The 11,379-nt window shown below is 47.0% G+C and overlaps 1 protein-coding gene and 1 long non-coding RNA gene across 4 annotated transcripts in view; one reads left to right on the top strand and one right to left on the bottom strand.

Moving 5' to 3' along the window:
• Positions 1-309: 309 nt before the first annotated feature.
• Positions 310-2,408, bottom strand: LOC133045656 (uncharacterized). The gene is made up of 3 exons (XR_009690303.1): positions 1,538-2,408; positions 1,112-1,220; positions 310-878 (listed from the first exon to the last, which is right to left on the bottom strand). It is a non-coding gene; the product is annotated as an uncharacterized LOC133045656 (long non-coding RNA).
• Positions 2,409-2,582: 174 nt separating this feature from the next.
• Positions 2,583-11,379, top strand: part of ULK4 (unc-51 like kinase 4) — a 524,814-nt gene continuing 516,017 nt past the window's right edge. Inside the window, exons 1-2 of one of the 3 annotated variants that reach the window (XM_061127853.1) lie at positions 2,583-3,079; positions 6,155-6,307. The gene's annotated coding sequence lies outside the window, so the exon portion shown is untranslated. Of the gene's footprint in view, positions 3,080-3,998; positions 4,140-6,154; positions 6,308-11,379 lie in introns of those variants that run through there. The other 2 variants (XM_061127852.1, XM_061127854.1) reach the window with 2 other exon arrangements.

Below are 11,379 nucleotides of genomic sequence, written 5' to 3'. Positions count from 1 at the left end.
CCCCAAGGAAAATAAGGTGAATCTTTTTGAGTGTTTTTTGACTCCAGGCAGCAATTTAAAGTCTTTTTATACTAAAACAAATAAGATGAATCCTGCATTTTATTCATCAAAGGAATAATGGAAGTAACACTGAAAATTCACTGGGAAGTGCTGGAAGCCTCAGGCTGAGCCCCCCAGTTCCCCTTCCAGGGTTCCCTCAGCCCTGAGGGCTATGAGGGTAAGTTTCAGACTCTTTCAGACTCTAGGGACTGTAGCCCGCCAGGCTCCTCTGTCCATGTGGTTCTCCAGGCAAGAATACCGGATGGGGGTTGCCATTTCCTTCTCAGGGGACCTTCCTGACCCAGAGATCGAACCCGTGTCTCCTCTGTCAGCAGTCAGATTCTCTATCACTGAGCCACTTGGCAAAGTCCGGCTTTAGAAGGATCAGTAGAATCCTTTTCCTATTGAGATCCGGGAGCCAAAAGACGTTCCCAAGGATGTGAGTGGCTGCCTGAGAGGTCACTGCCCCTGTTAGTCTTCAAAGAGATTTACAGTGCTTCTCACCATCACCCAGGCGAGGCTGGGAGCAGTCCTTCCTAGAACACTGGACCAGAAGCCCAAACAGAGATTTTAAGAGCTCACCTTCCACTGTGTTCCACCCTCTTCTATTTCAGGTGCACTATTAACAAATACATAATTAAAACTGCTTCTCCATGAATAATGAAGCCACGCAGTCCTTCATAAAACACATGTCAAATCCTTTCTTTAACCAGCTGCACATCATTTGGTATTGTATGTAGTTCAGAGGCACCCAGACTGATACATATGCGATTATTTTCTCTCTCTTCACTAAAACTTTGAACTTCTCAACAGTGCAGGTAGCCTCCATTTGGATACACCTAATAAAAAGGCAAGTCAAATTAGGGAACATTGATTCAAAAAGAAGGAAAAAGAGCGGGAGAGGAACAAGAAGACCCATTCAACAGTGTTTCTGTATACAACAGAGACTCACCCAGGTTAAAAATCTAAGAACCCACATGAGCCCTGGGATTGGTGGAAATAGTTGTCCCCTAACATCTTAATCTCCTAAAAGGACCATCCCTTTGTCTCTCACAGAAATCCAAATACATACCAAATACAGGTGAATTAAACAGATCAGGGTTCATTGTCAAAACCAAAGGTCATGTGATCATATATTTGAAGAGGCTGGCTGTTGTAACATTATCCTCAAGTTTACTAAACTGAAAGACAGGTGAAAGACTTGATTTAATATCAGCAACCCTCAGTAAGTTTAAAGGAACTCCTCACCCTCCAATGCCTTTCCCACTGGAGCCCAGCAGGAGAAAAGAAGCACCTCTTTCGGAAGAGCAGCCGCCTGCCTGCCTTTCTCAGCTGTTTTCTAGGCTATATGGTGTAACAGAATAATCAAGTCTAGGAAAACACCAACAGCTGCTGGGCAGAGAAAGCCCAAGGTCGGCCCTCCACCTTGGGAGCAGACAGTCACGGGGGGAACCCAGAGAGTTAATTCCAGCCTCATCGAACAATTACAGAGACCTACTATGTGCAAGGTCAGGGGCAGGAGCTCAGAAGAAAGTCCACATCACATGGCAAACAGTAAAATGCTGCTAGTCAGGAAACAAAGTTTAGGAACTCCTCTCAGTGTGAGCAGTGCTGTTTCATTTTCAAAGTCCTTTTACAAAATCTGATTCAACCCTCCCAATAAACCTATAAGAAGGAAAATAACTTCTATTATGTTTGCTATCATACCCATTAGGGCTCAAAAACCTTACCAAGTCACAAATCTAGTCATGTTGGAAGAAGACCTAAAAACCCTCCCAGGTCATTCAAACTTTTACAGACACTTTCATTCACAGCAGTCTTTAATCCTTACAACAGTTCAGGGAAGTTTGTTTGGGTTTTGTTCGTTTGTTTTGCAGGGGGTGGGGGGCGTGCAATCCCAAAGAGGGGAGAGCCTGGTCAAAGAAGTTAAATAAGCACCCAAGGTCACATTGCCAGCAAAGAGAGGAGCTGTAATCTGAATCCAGGTTCCCCCCTTCAAGTTCTTCTCTAACACACCAGACAGGATTATGAGCAACACAGCCAGAGTGGAGACACCCTCCACGGAGAGCTGAGGGTGGGAAACCAAATCCCACAGGTCCCTAGGGCATCAAACAGGAAATGGTTGGTGCTGGGACCAAGCTGAAACCCAACTCTGGTCTAACCTGCTGCCCACGGACATGCACTTTCTACCCAGCTCAGCATCATCCCCAAGCCTGGGTGAGCGTTCCAGGTGGCTCGGTGCACAACTGTCTGGGCACCTCGGTGATAAAGATGGGGCCAGAGATAGAAGGGCACACACACGTGATCTTTCCAAACCAAGAGGCAGGAGCCATCTGTCACTCCAGGTTCAATTCTGAACCTGCCAGCCGACCTGTCATTGTCCACAGGAACTTGGGACACCCTCCCTGGTGCAGACCGCCCAGAGCCCCCATCGCTCAGTCTGGCGCCCTCCCTCTCTGCTGCTCTTGCAGTTGGACACCGGAAAGGACGCTGTTCCTAGCTTGTTTGCCTGGGGTGTATATCTCCACCCTACCCCAGACCCAAAAGATGCTCCACTGGAAAGGGTACCCATCCTGCCTACCCAACTGCAGACACTGACAACATTCACCCATTTGCTTGAAGCAAAGTTCTAGTGAGGCATATGGGGGACAAATATTTTTTAATCAGAGGCCTAGACATACTTAGAAAGGGCCTAAAGCGGACTCTGATTTCAGTTTCTGAACAGGCGCAGCGAAGGGGTGTAAAATACGTAGACTTAAAGGGTAGGGGGCACCCAAAGACAACCCGGGAAGCAAGGAAGCGGGGCTTTAGATTTGTGTTTTCCTGAACACAACTTTACAAAAGAGGAAGCAATACATTTTATTAAGTTTCTTGTAACTGCAGGAGGCTGACCTTGGAGATTCGAAAAGAACTGAAAAACTCGGGTCCAAAAAGTGACAAAGTGAACTTGTTAACTCTCGGGATGGAAAGGAGGGGGCCTAAAAGCCATTTGTCCCGTGCCAAACACTCTCAGAAGATGGAGTTTACATTCGTTTGGCGGGTGAGTAGGAATGGGGTGCCGCTCGCGCTCTGGCCTGGCTCAGCTCGGGGCTCTTTGAAGGTCGCCTCATTGTCACTTCGAAGCGCCGGAGCCGGGAATCCAGGCCACGCGGCATGACCGACACGATGCACTATGGGCACCTTTCTGTGCCCCATGGCCCTCCCGCAGGTGCGGCCGACGCCGGAGGGGGCCGCCCCCGCAGGGTCCCGGCCTCTCGCCGTTATCACTGCATGCACCCACACTCCCGAAACAGCTTCCCCACCCATCCCCGAGGGCCCGATGCGCTTAAGTCACCGGTCAGCGGTCCCCGGGCTTACCCTCGAGAGGCGCACGGAGCGCGGCCCCGTAGCAGGCGCGATCCCGGGGGCCTCCGGCGCCGGGCTGCCCAAACGATCGGCTCTCCTGGCCGCCTCCTTCTCGTTGTCCTCGGCCCAGTCCCGGCCGCCCGGCGGCTCCGGTTCCCTCCACAGCAGCCGGCCGGGCGGCACCGGGGTGCACGCGGCGGGCTCGGCTGGGGCGGCGCCTCCTCCTCTTTCGGCTGCCCTCCCACCGACTCGGCGCTCCCGGGCTCGGGGTCCGGGGTTCTGGGACGCGGGGCTCGTCGGGGCGCTCCGGGTCCCCCGCGCTCCCTCCTGCGCCGCCCTCCCGCGCGCGGCCCCTCTCCCGGGGCGCCTCACTCGTTGCGCGCGGCCGTCAGAGGCTCGGGGGCACGCGGGGGCGGCGGCCTGGTGGGCCCCGGGGCGGCGGGCGGGGGCGCTGCTGTGGACCGGGGCACTGATGCGGGCGCCGCGGCGCGGCCTCTCGCCATGGCTCTCGGCGGGCGGGCGCTTCGCACCTCCCCTCCGCGCTGCCGTCACTGCCCGACGCGCGCCGAGCCCTCCCCTTCCCCCGCCCCGCCTGCAGGCCCGCGCCACCACCTCCAGGACGCCCGCCGGGCGGAGCGCGTCGCTGCTGCCCGGTGCTGCGCCCCTCTAACCTCTCCGGCAGGTGGCCGGCTCCTGCGCCTTTACCGGCCTCTGGCCTGGAGAAGTCCCGGGCGAAAATACCTGGATCGGGAAAGGTATCCCACATTCCCACTACCACCGCCTCCGCCCCGAGCACTTCTAGCACTTCTTGGTGTCAGTCCGGCCAGTCTATGGGGAGGGTGAAACTCACGCTGACTGCCGTGAACGCGGGGGAAATCCAGGCGCTCCGTTCGTGCAGGCCGGGCAGTCCCCTAGGAAAGCAATCCTTAGGCTTAAATGGGGGTGGGCCAGAGCCAGGAGGTGAAGGGAATATGAATGAACAAAATGCCACCAAACGGTAAGGGAGGGAGACAGGGGTGTGGAGGATCAGGAAACGATCCAGGAAGTAAGTGCATTCAGGCTACTCTAATATGCAAATCACCAGTGGACAGTTTAACGGGGAACAACACGCATGACCTCATTTCCAGTTGAAGCTGCTGAGTTTACAGCAGCGGCCTCGTCCCTGCCCAAAGGTCATGAAGGACACTGGGAGGACATGGAGAAGACTCAGATCAGAACGGAAGACCCAAGGAAGCTAAACCAGAGAAAAACCTGGTTTCCGTTACTGGAAGGGGACTTGAAGAGAAGGTGTATAGTAAAGATCGGTTCAAGCAGGAATCATCCACGGATGCTGGCTCTAGGGGGTTGTGGTTTATTGTGGGGCAGATATTTGCCTGGGTTAGTGTGTCTCCCCCATAGGTGGTTTAGGCTTATTAGTAGCAAGAGAAAAGTATTCAGTATACAGAGGGGCAGGGAGACAGCACCTTGACCAGGATCAAAACTGACTTCAGGGATGAAAGCAGATGGATAACATGTCTTCAGAACACATCACCTAGACAGTGTTTCCAGGGAGAATGCAGAACCTGAATCTAATGATGATGAAACCCCAGACAAACCAAAATGAGGAATATCTCTTTCAAAAGGAGGCAGGGACTGTATTCTTCAAACATGTCAATGTCGCAAAAGAAGACTTGGGAAATGTTCTAAAGAGTGCTAAAAAGTCTTGACAACTAAATGTGATAGCTGGTCCTAGACTGGATGTTTGGGGGAGGGGAGATGCTGTAAATAACATTCCAATGGACAAAATTGGAATCCTGATAGTAAAGTATAGGCTCAATATGCTGATGTTGATACTTGTATTATGGTCATGTACAAGGATATCCCTCTTCTTAGAAATACACTCTGAAGTATTGCGAAGGGGTAAAGAGGCACTATGTATGCAATTTATCTTCAAATGATTCACAAAAAAACTGTTGATAGAAAAAAATGCTAAAGTAAATGGGCAAAAAAATTAACCATCAGTGAATCTGGATTCAGGGTGTATTGGAATGTTTCTGTAAGTTTGAAATTATTTTCAAAGAAAAAGATTTTGAAAAACCATCAAGTGGGAGATGAGATGAGATGGGAAGAAGGCAAGAAGTGGTCATAAAAAGACAACCCAAGGGATCCTGGTGGTTTTAGGACTTGTGGCTTTAGAATAGGTGATAAAATTTATGTAGAACTGATACATAAGTACAAGTAAAACTAGGGAAATTGAGGAAGACAGGTGGACTGTATGAATGTCAATACCGTAGTTGTGATACCATATTAAAGTTTTCCAAATGTTATCATTGGGGAAATTAGGCAAAGGGTATTATTTCTTATGACTGAACGTGAATCTACAATTATCTCATTAAAAATTTCAATTACAAGGAGTTCCCTGTTGGCCTCGTGGTTAGGATTCTGGGCTTTCATTGCCGTGGCCTGATTAGGGAACTGAGATCCCCACAAGCTGCCCAGCACAGCTGAAAAAAGAATTTTTTTCAGTTACCAAAAAAAAAAAAAGATCATGTATGTGCCAGATATGTACATAAATGAGCATGGCTGCCTGGGAGTTCAAAGAGCAGATATGCGGAGCTCCTAGTAGGTTTAGAGCCGACATGGAGCTGTTACCAACAGTGAGGGTTTTTTTAAGGATGAAGAGACTATGTGAAGTATAACTGACAGATCAGGTTCCTTCCAGTTCTGTAATTTAAGAATCCAAGAGCTGGGGGATCTTTGAGATCATCTAGTCCAACCTTCTCATTTTCAGGAAACTGCGGGCAGAAAAGTGGTACATGACCAGAGGAGCATCAAATTAGTGGTAGACCCGTAACTACAACTCTTGTCTGCTGAAATATGTCCAGTGCTCTTTGCACCTTTACCAGCTGCCTGTCACTCTCCATTTCCACGAGATAGAGTCAAGGTTGGTACAGAATTCTGAAGCCATTCATTCAGCCATTTTGAGCCCTTGCCTGTGGCCTTGTGGGAGCAGGGTCCTGACGTTTGGTTCCCAGCACCAGATGACAGACTGTGGATTGTGCTCTAGAGGAGGAGGGGCCGGTCTGCCTCTTACACTCACAGCTTGGAGGAAGCAGGTGGCAGATGGAACCCCTGGAGCAAGTCAGCCCCCCCCCAGCTATGGGCCCTGAGCTACTTGAAGCTGCTGGTAGCCTGCTGCTGCTGCAAGTCAAGAGTGCAGGGCCCTGGGAAGGATGCAGGATGGATACATGGAAGAGAAAACAGTCATTGCCCTGGCAGGTCCCAGCCTCATCCAATATCAGGCAGAGGTGTCTGCACCAGAAGTGACTCTGGCCTCCCTTGGGTCATGGAAAGTCACTATTCTTTCCTTTTGTCAAATCTAATCAAAATCAAAATCAACACATGTTTACAGATATTTGTCAGGCTCTGAATTAGTTACTGTGGGAAAATGCATACAAACAAACAAACAAAAAATATCCGATCCTTGACCTTTAAGTGAAGTGAAAGTGAAGTCACTCAGTCTTTGTGACCCCATGGACTGTAGCCTACCAGGCTTCTCCGTCCATGGGATTTTCTAGGCAAGAATACTGGAGTGGGTTGCCATTTCCATCTCCAGGAGATTTTCCTGACCCAGGGATTGAACCGGGGTCTCCCACATCATAGGCAGACGCTTTACTGTCTGAGCCACTTGACCTTTAGGAACCCAAAATATAGCAAGGGACCCAGGATGGAAATGTAGAAAATGACCTGACCAAATAATTAAGATGCTAGCTTTGTTGGGTCAGGTTCTCCTCAGAAGAAGGGTTAGAGAGGGCTTGAGGGGAGTGATCCCATGGAATAGAGGTGGGAAAAGGAATCAGGACCACACAAAAGAGGGAAGGAGAGAAAGCCCTTCCAAGGGTGCTTGGTCTAGGTGGTAAACACTATGATCAACTGAGCTCAGTCCCACTGCGGTGGCCCTCTGAGGAACTGCAAAGAATGAAAGACAAAAGAAGGGAGCATCTATCCGCCAGGTCCTGCCTCCCCCTGGTCAAGTGGACGCTGAGCAGAAAAGTAAATCAAGCAGGTATGACACGGGAGGTACAAACATAAAATGATGCCTGATGTACCAGCAAAAAAGCAGCCTGAGGGCAGGGATTTTTGTCTGCTTTTATCACACTGTTGCTTTCCCAGCACCAAAGGAAAATGAAAGTGAAGTCGCTCAGTCGTGTCTGACTCTTTGTGACCCCATGAACTGTAGCCTACTAGACTCCTCCATCCATGGAATTTTCCAAGCAAGAGTACTGGATTGGGTTGCCATTGCCTTCTCCAGAGGGTCTTCCCAACTCAGGGATCGAACCCAGGTCTCCCGCGTTTGCAGGCAGACGCTTTACCGTCGAAGCCAGTTCATAATTTCCCAGCACCAAAACCAGTGCCTAATTCATAATAGATGTCTAATCAATAGATACAGAATGGATGAAATACTAGCTTAGCTTGAGGATAGAAGAAATTATAGAAAATAGACGCATAAGTCATTTTTCAACAATTTGTATATGTATGCGCCTATTTGTGCCAGGTATTGGATAGTCCAGGTATTGGATAGGATGACAGTATAGTGAATAAAACAGGTATAATCCTGGCCTTATTGGACATGCCAGTCTAGGAGATGAATCAGGTAATATGATACATGAACACATATTCAATTAGCTTGTGACAAATGCTCTGAAGAAAAGGATGCAGGCACTAGAAGTAGGTAATAGGCAGATTTATGATAGTTGGTCTGGGAGGACCTGTCTAAGGAGGTGACCCTTAAGGTGAGATCCAGAGGAAGAACAGGAGCCAACCGAGCAAAGGGGAAAGGGACAGCATGAGACAAACAGAGGCAATAAAGACCCTCCTTGGCTGGAGTCGTGGGAAAGAGCCAGACCATGGGTTTGTGATGGTTTGGGTAAGGAGAAAAGAGTTTTAGGTAAGAGAGTGATATCATCAAAGGCAGATTTTTAAAAAGTTCCCCCCAGCTGCTGTGTGGAAGATGGACTCAATTGGACAACCAAGATGATCTCATGGCTTTGGAAGGTGTAAAGAGGACCAGACCATTTCAGGGCCAGCCAGGGAGACATGGCTTCCACGGCATCTACCTCCACCACCTCTACTGCCCGCCAGTCATACTTCAGTAATGTGCTGACACCCCACTCTAATATGCGTGGCCCCCCCAAATTGAACTAGTAGAGTATAGGTTTGCACAACTGAAGTTTCGTTAAAATCAATATTTCTCAGACAATTTTACAGTTACTATTTTTTTTTAAAGGAAAAAATGTTTTCTACTCATTTCATAGATATATAGGAAATAGGTCAATTATTACAAATAAAGCTTAAACTGACATGGAGCACCCTAAATGATTGTGGGGGTTACTCACCTGTAACCACCTCCCACACATACATCTTCCAAGAAAAGAACTTGAACCTGCCACCATTCTAGACCAAGAGCAAAAGTCCAACTACATTATACCCACTCTGATGTTATCACTGAATGTCTTATCCTTGGGTTTTAATCTAACATTTATTGAGCACATATATGTGCCAAGCACAGTACTAAGTGCTTTAACTATAACAGCTCAGTGAATTCACAGCAACTCTATGGGATAGCTATTAACACTTTATAGATAAGAAAACTGAGCCTCAGAGAAGTTAATTAACTTACCCAAAGTCACATACTATGGACAAGGTCAGAATCCAATCCAGGCTTCTAGCCTCATATGACTAATTAAATACATTGCTTTGGTTCTCCTGCAAATAAAGTAGAATCACTCAGTCTTGGAAGATGGGAAGGATAGAGAGGTGAGGATTGGGGTGGGAAAGTAATCTTATAATTAAGACAGGTAGCCTTCATGTTTATAATGCTGACCCATTGCTCACAGATTTCTCAGAAGGGAAAAAACATAGATTAATACCAATAAACTCTTTATTGCATCTAAAATTAATCTTGAGATTTTAAACACCATCTTTGCATGGATAACTTCCAAATTTATATTTTTGGCATTGACTTTCCCTCCTGAACTCCAGACTCATCAATAAACTTCCTACTTGATGTTGCCATTTGGATGTCGAATAGACATTTCAACCTTCTAGGTCCTAACCTGAACTGCTGGTCTTTCCCCAGTTTCTACTCTTACAGGCACCCAGATTTCAGAGGCTCAGGCCCAAAACCTTATAATTGTTCTCATCTTTTCTCTATTTTTTTGCAATGACGGTATTTATGTTTTTAATTAATTTTTATTGGAGCACACTTGCTTTATAATGTTGTGTTAGTTTCTACCACACAGCAAAGTGAATCAGCTATATGTATACATATATCCCCTCGTTTTTTTATTTCCTTCCCATTTAGGCTACCACAGAGCACTGAGTAAGTTTCCTGTGCTATACAGTAGGTTCTAGTTAGTTATCTATTTTATACATAGCATCAATAATGTATATAGCCAATCCCAATCTCCCAATTCAGCCACCCTCCCCTGTCCCCCTTGGTGTCCACACGTTTGCTCTCTTTGTCTGTGTCTCTATTTCTGTTTTGCAAATAACATCAACTATACCACTTTTCTAAATGCCACATATGCACATTGATATATGACATTAATTTTTTCTCTTTCTGATTTACTTCACTCTGCGTGAAAATCTCTAGGTCCATCCACGCTTTTACAAATGTCCCAAATTCGTTCCTTTTTATGACTGAGTAATATTCTATTGTGGGCTTCCCCGGTAGCTCAGTGGTAAAGAATCTGCCTCCTAGTGCAGGAGACTCGGGTTCAGTCCTTGGAGAAGGAAATGGCAACTGACGCCAGTATTCTTGTCTGTGAAATCCCAAGGACAGAGGAGCCTGGTGGGCTATAGTCTTTGGGATTTCAAAAGAGTTAGACACGACTTAGCGCCTAAATGACAACAACAATATTCCATTATATAAATGCACCACATCTTCTTTATTCATTCTTCTGTTGATGGACATTTAGGTGTTTTCATGTCTTGGCTAATGTAAATAGTGCTGCAGTGAACATTGGGGTGCATGTGTCTTTCTGAATTACGGTTTTCTCTGGGTATATGCCCAAGAGTGGGATTTTTTTCAACCCCACATCCAATCTGTCAGCAAGTCTGTTGCTTCTACCTTCAAAATATAAGCCAGAATCTACTTACCACTGTCACTCTCTGCAGCTTACTCCAAACCACCGTCATTTCTTCCAGATTCCTATAAGAACCTGCTAATTTTTGGACTAGCTCCCCTGGCCCCCGTCTCCCCTATAGTCCATTGTCAACACAGGAGCCAATGTTCTGGAAACTGTGAGTCATATCATGGCCTTCCTCTCTTAAAGCTCTCTATTGTCTGCCAGTTCTCCCAGAATATAAGCAAAAGTCTTCCCAGTGGCCCGTTAGACCTACACTATCTGCCCCAGACCTTATTTTCCTCTTTTCTCCAACTCCCTCACTCACCACACAGGCACAGTGGTCTCCTCGCTGTTCCTTGGACATTCCAGGGACACCCTCGCCTCAGCACTTTTGCTCTGTTCCCTTTCCTGGAATACCCTTCCCCTCACCTCAGTGAGGCCTCCTTGAACCATCTCATTTAATAATGCCACTTCTTTCCCCGGGGCATCCCAATCTCCTTGCCTGCTCTATTTTTCCCTTGTATAGCACATTTAAAAATATTACAAAATGTATTTATTATTGTTGATTTTCATTTCCTCTTTCTGGACTCATGAGAGAGACATATGCCCAGATGTATGTTCAGCACAATGTCTAGAACATAATAACTGCTCAATAAATATTTTTTGAATGATCAAGCCTTTAGAATCTAACCAAAGATCAAAATTTTATTGTTTAGGGTCTAAAAAAAGGTAGTAATTATTGTTTTTTAATAGCAAAGTTAAAAGATCTTGAGAATATGTACTAAACATTCTTATCTGCCTTTTCACAGCCCATTGTGAAGTGAACATCTATCAAAAACCTGCTAGATCCTGCTTGTTTTCACAATCTACCTTATTATCCTTGGCG

Source organism: Dama dama, chromosome 24 (genome assembly GCF_033118175.1).
Source record: "Dama dama isolate Ldn47 chromosome 24, ASM3311817v1, whole genome shotgun sequence".
NCBI classification, from domain to species: domain Eukaryota; kingdom Metazoa; phylum Chordata; class Mammalia; order Artiodactyla; family Cervidae; genus Dama; species Dama dama.
The sequence above is the reverse complement of the archived record's forward strand: the minus strand, read 5'-3'. Positions and strand labels throughout refer to the sequence as shown.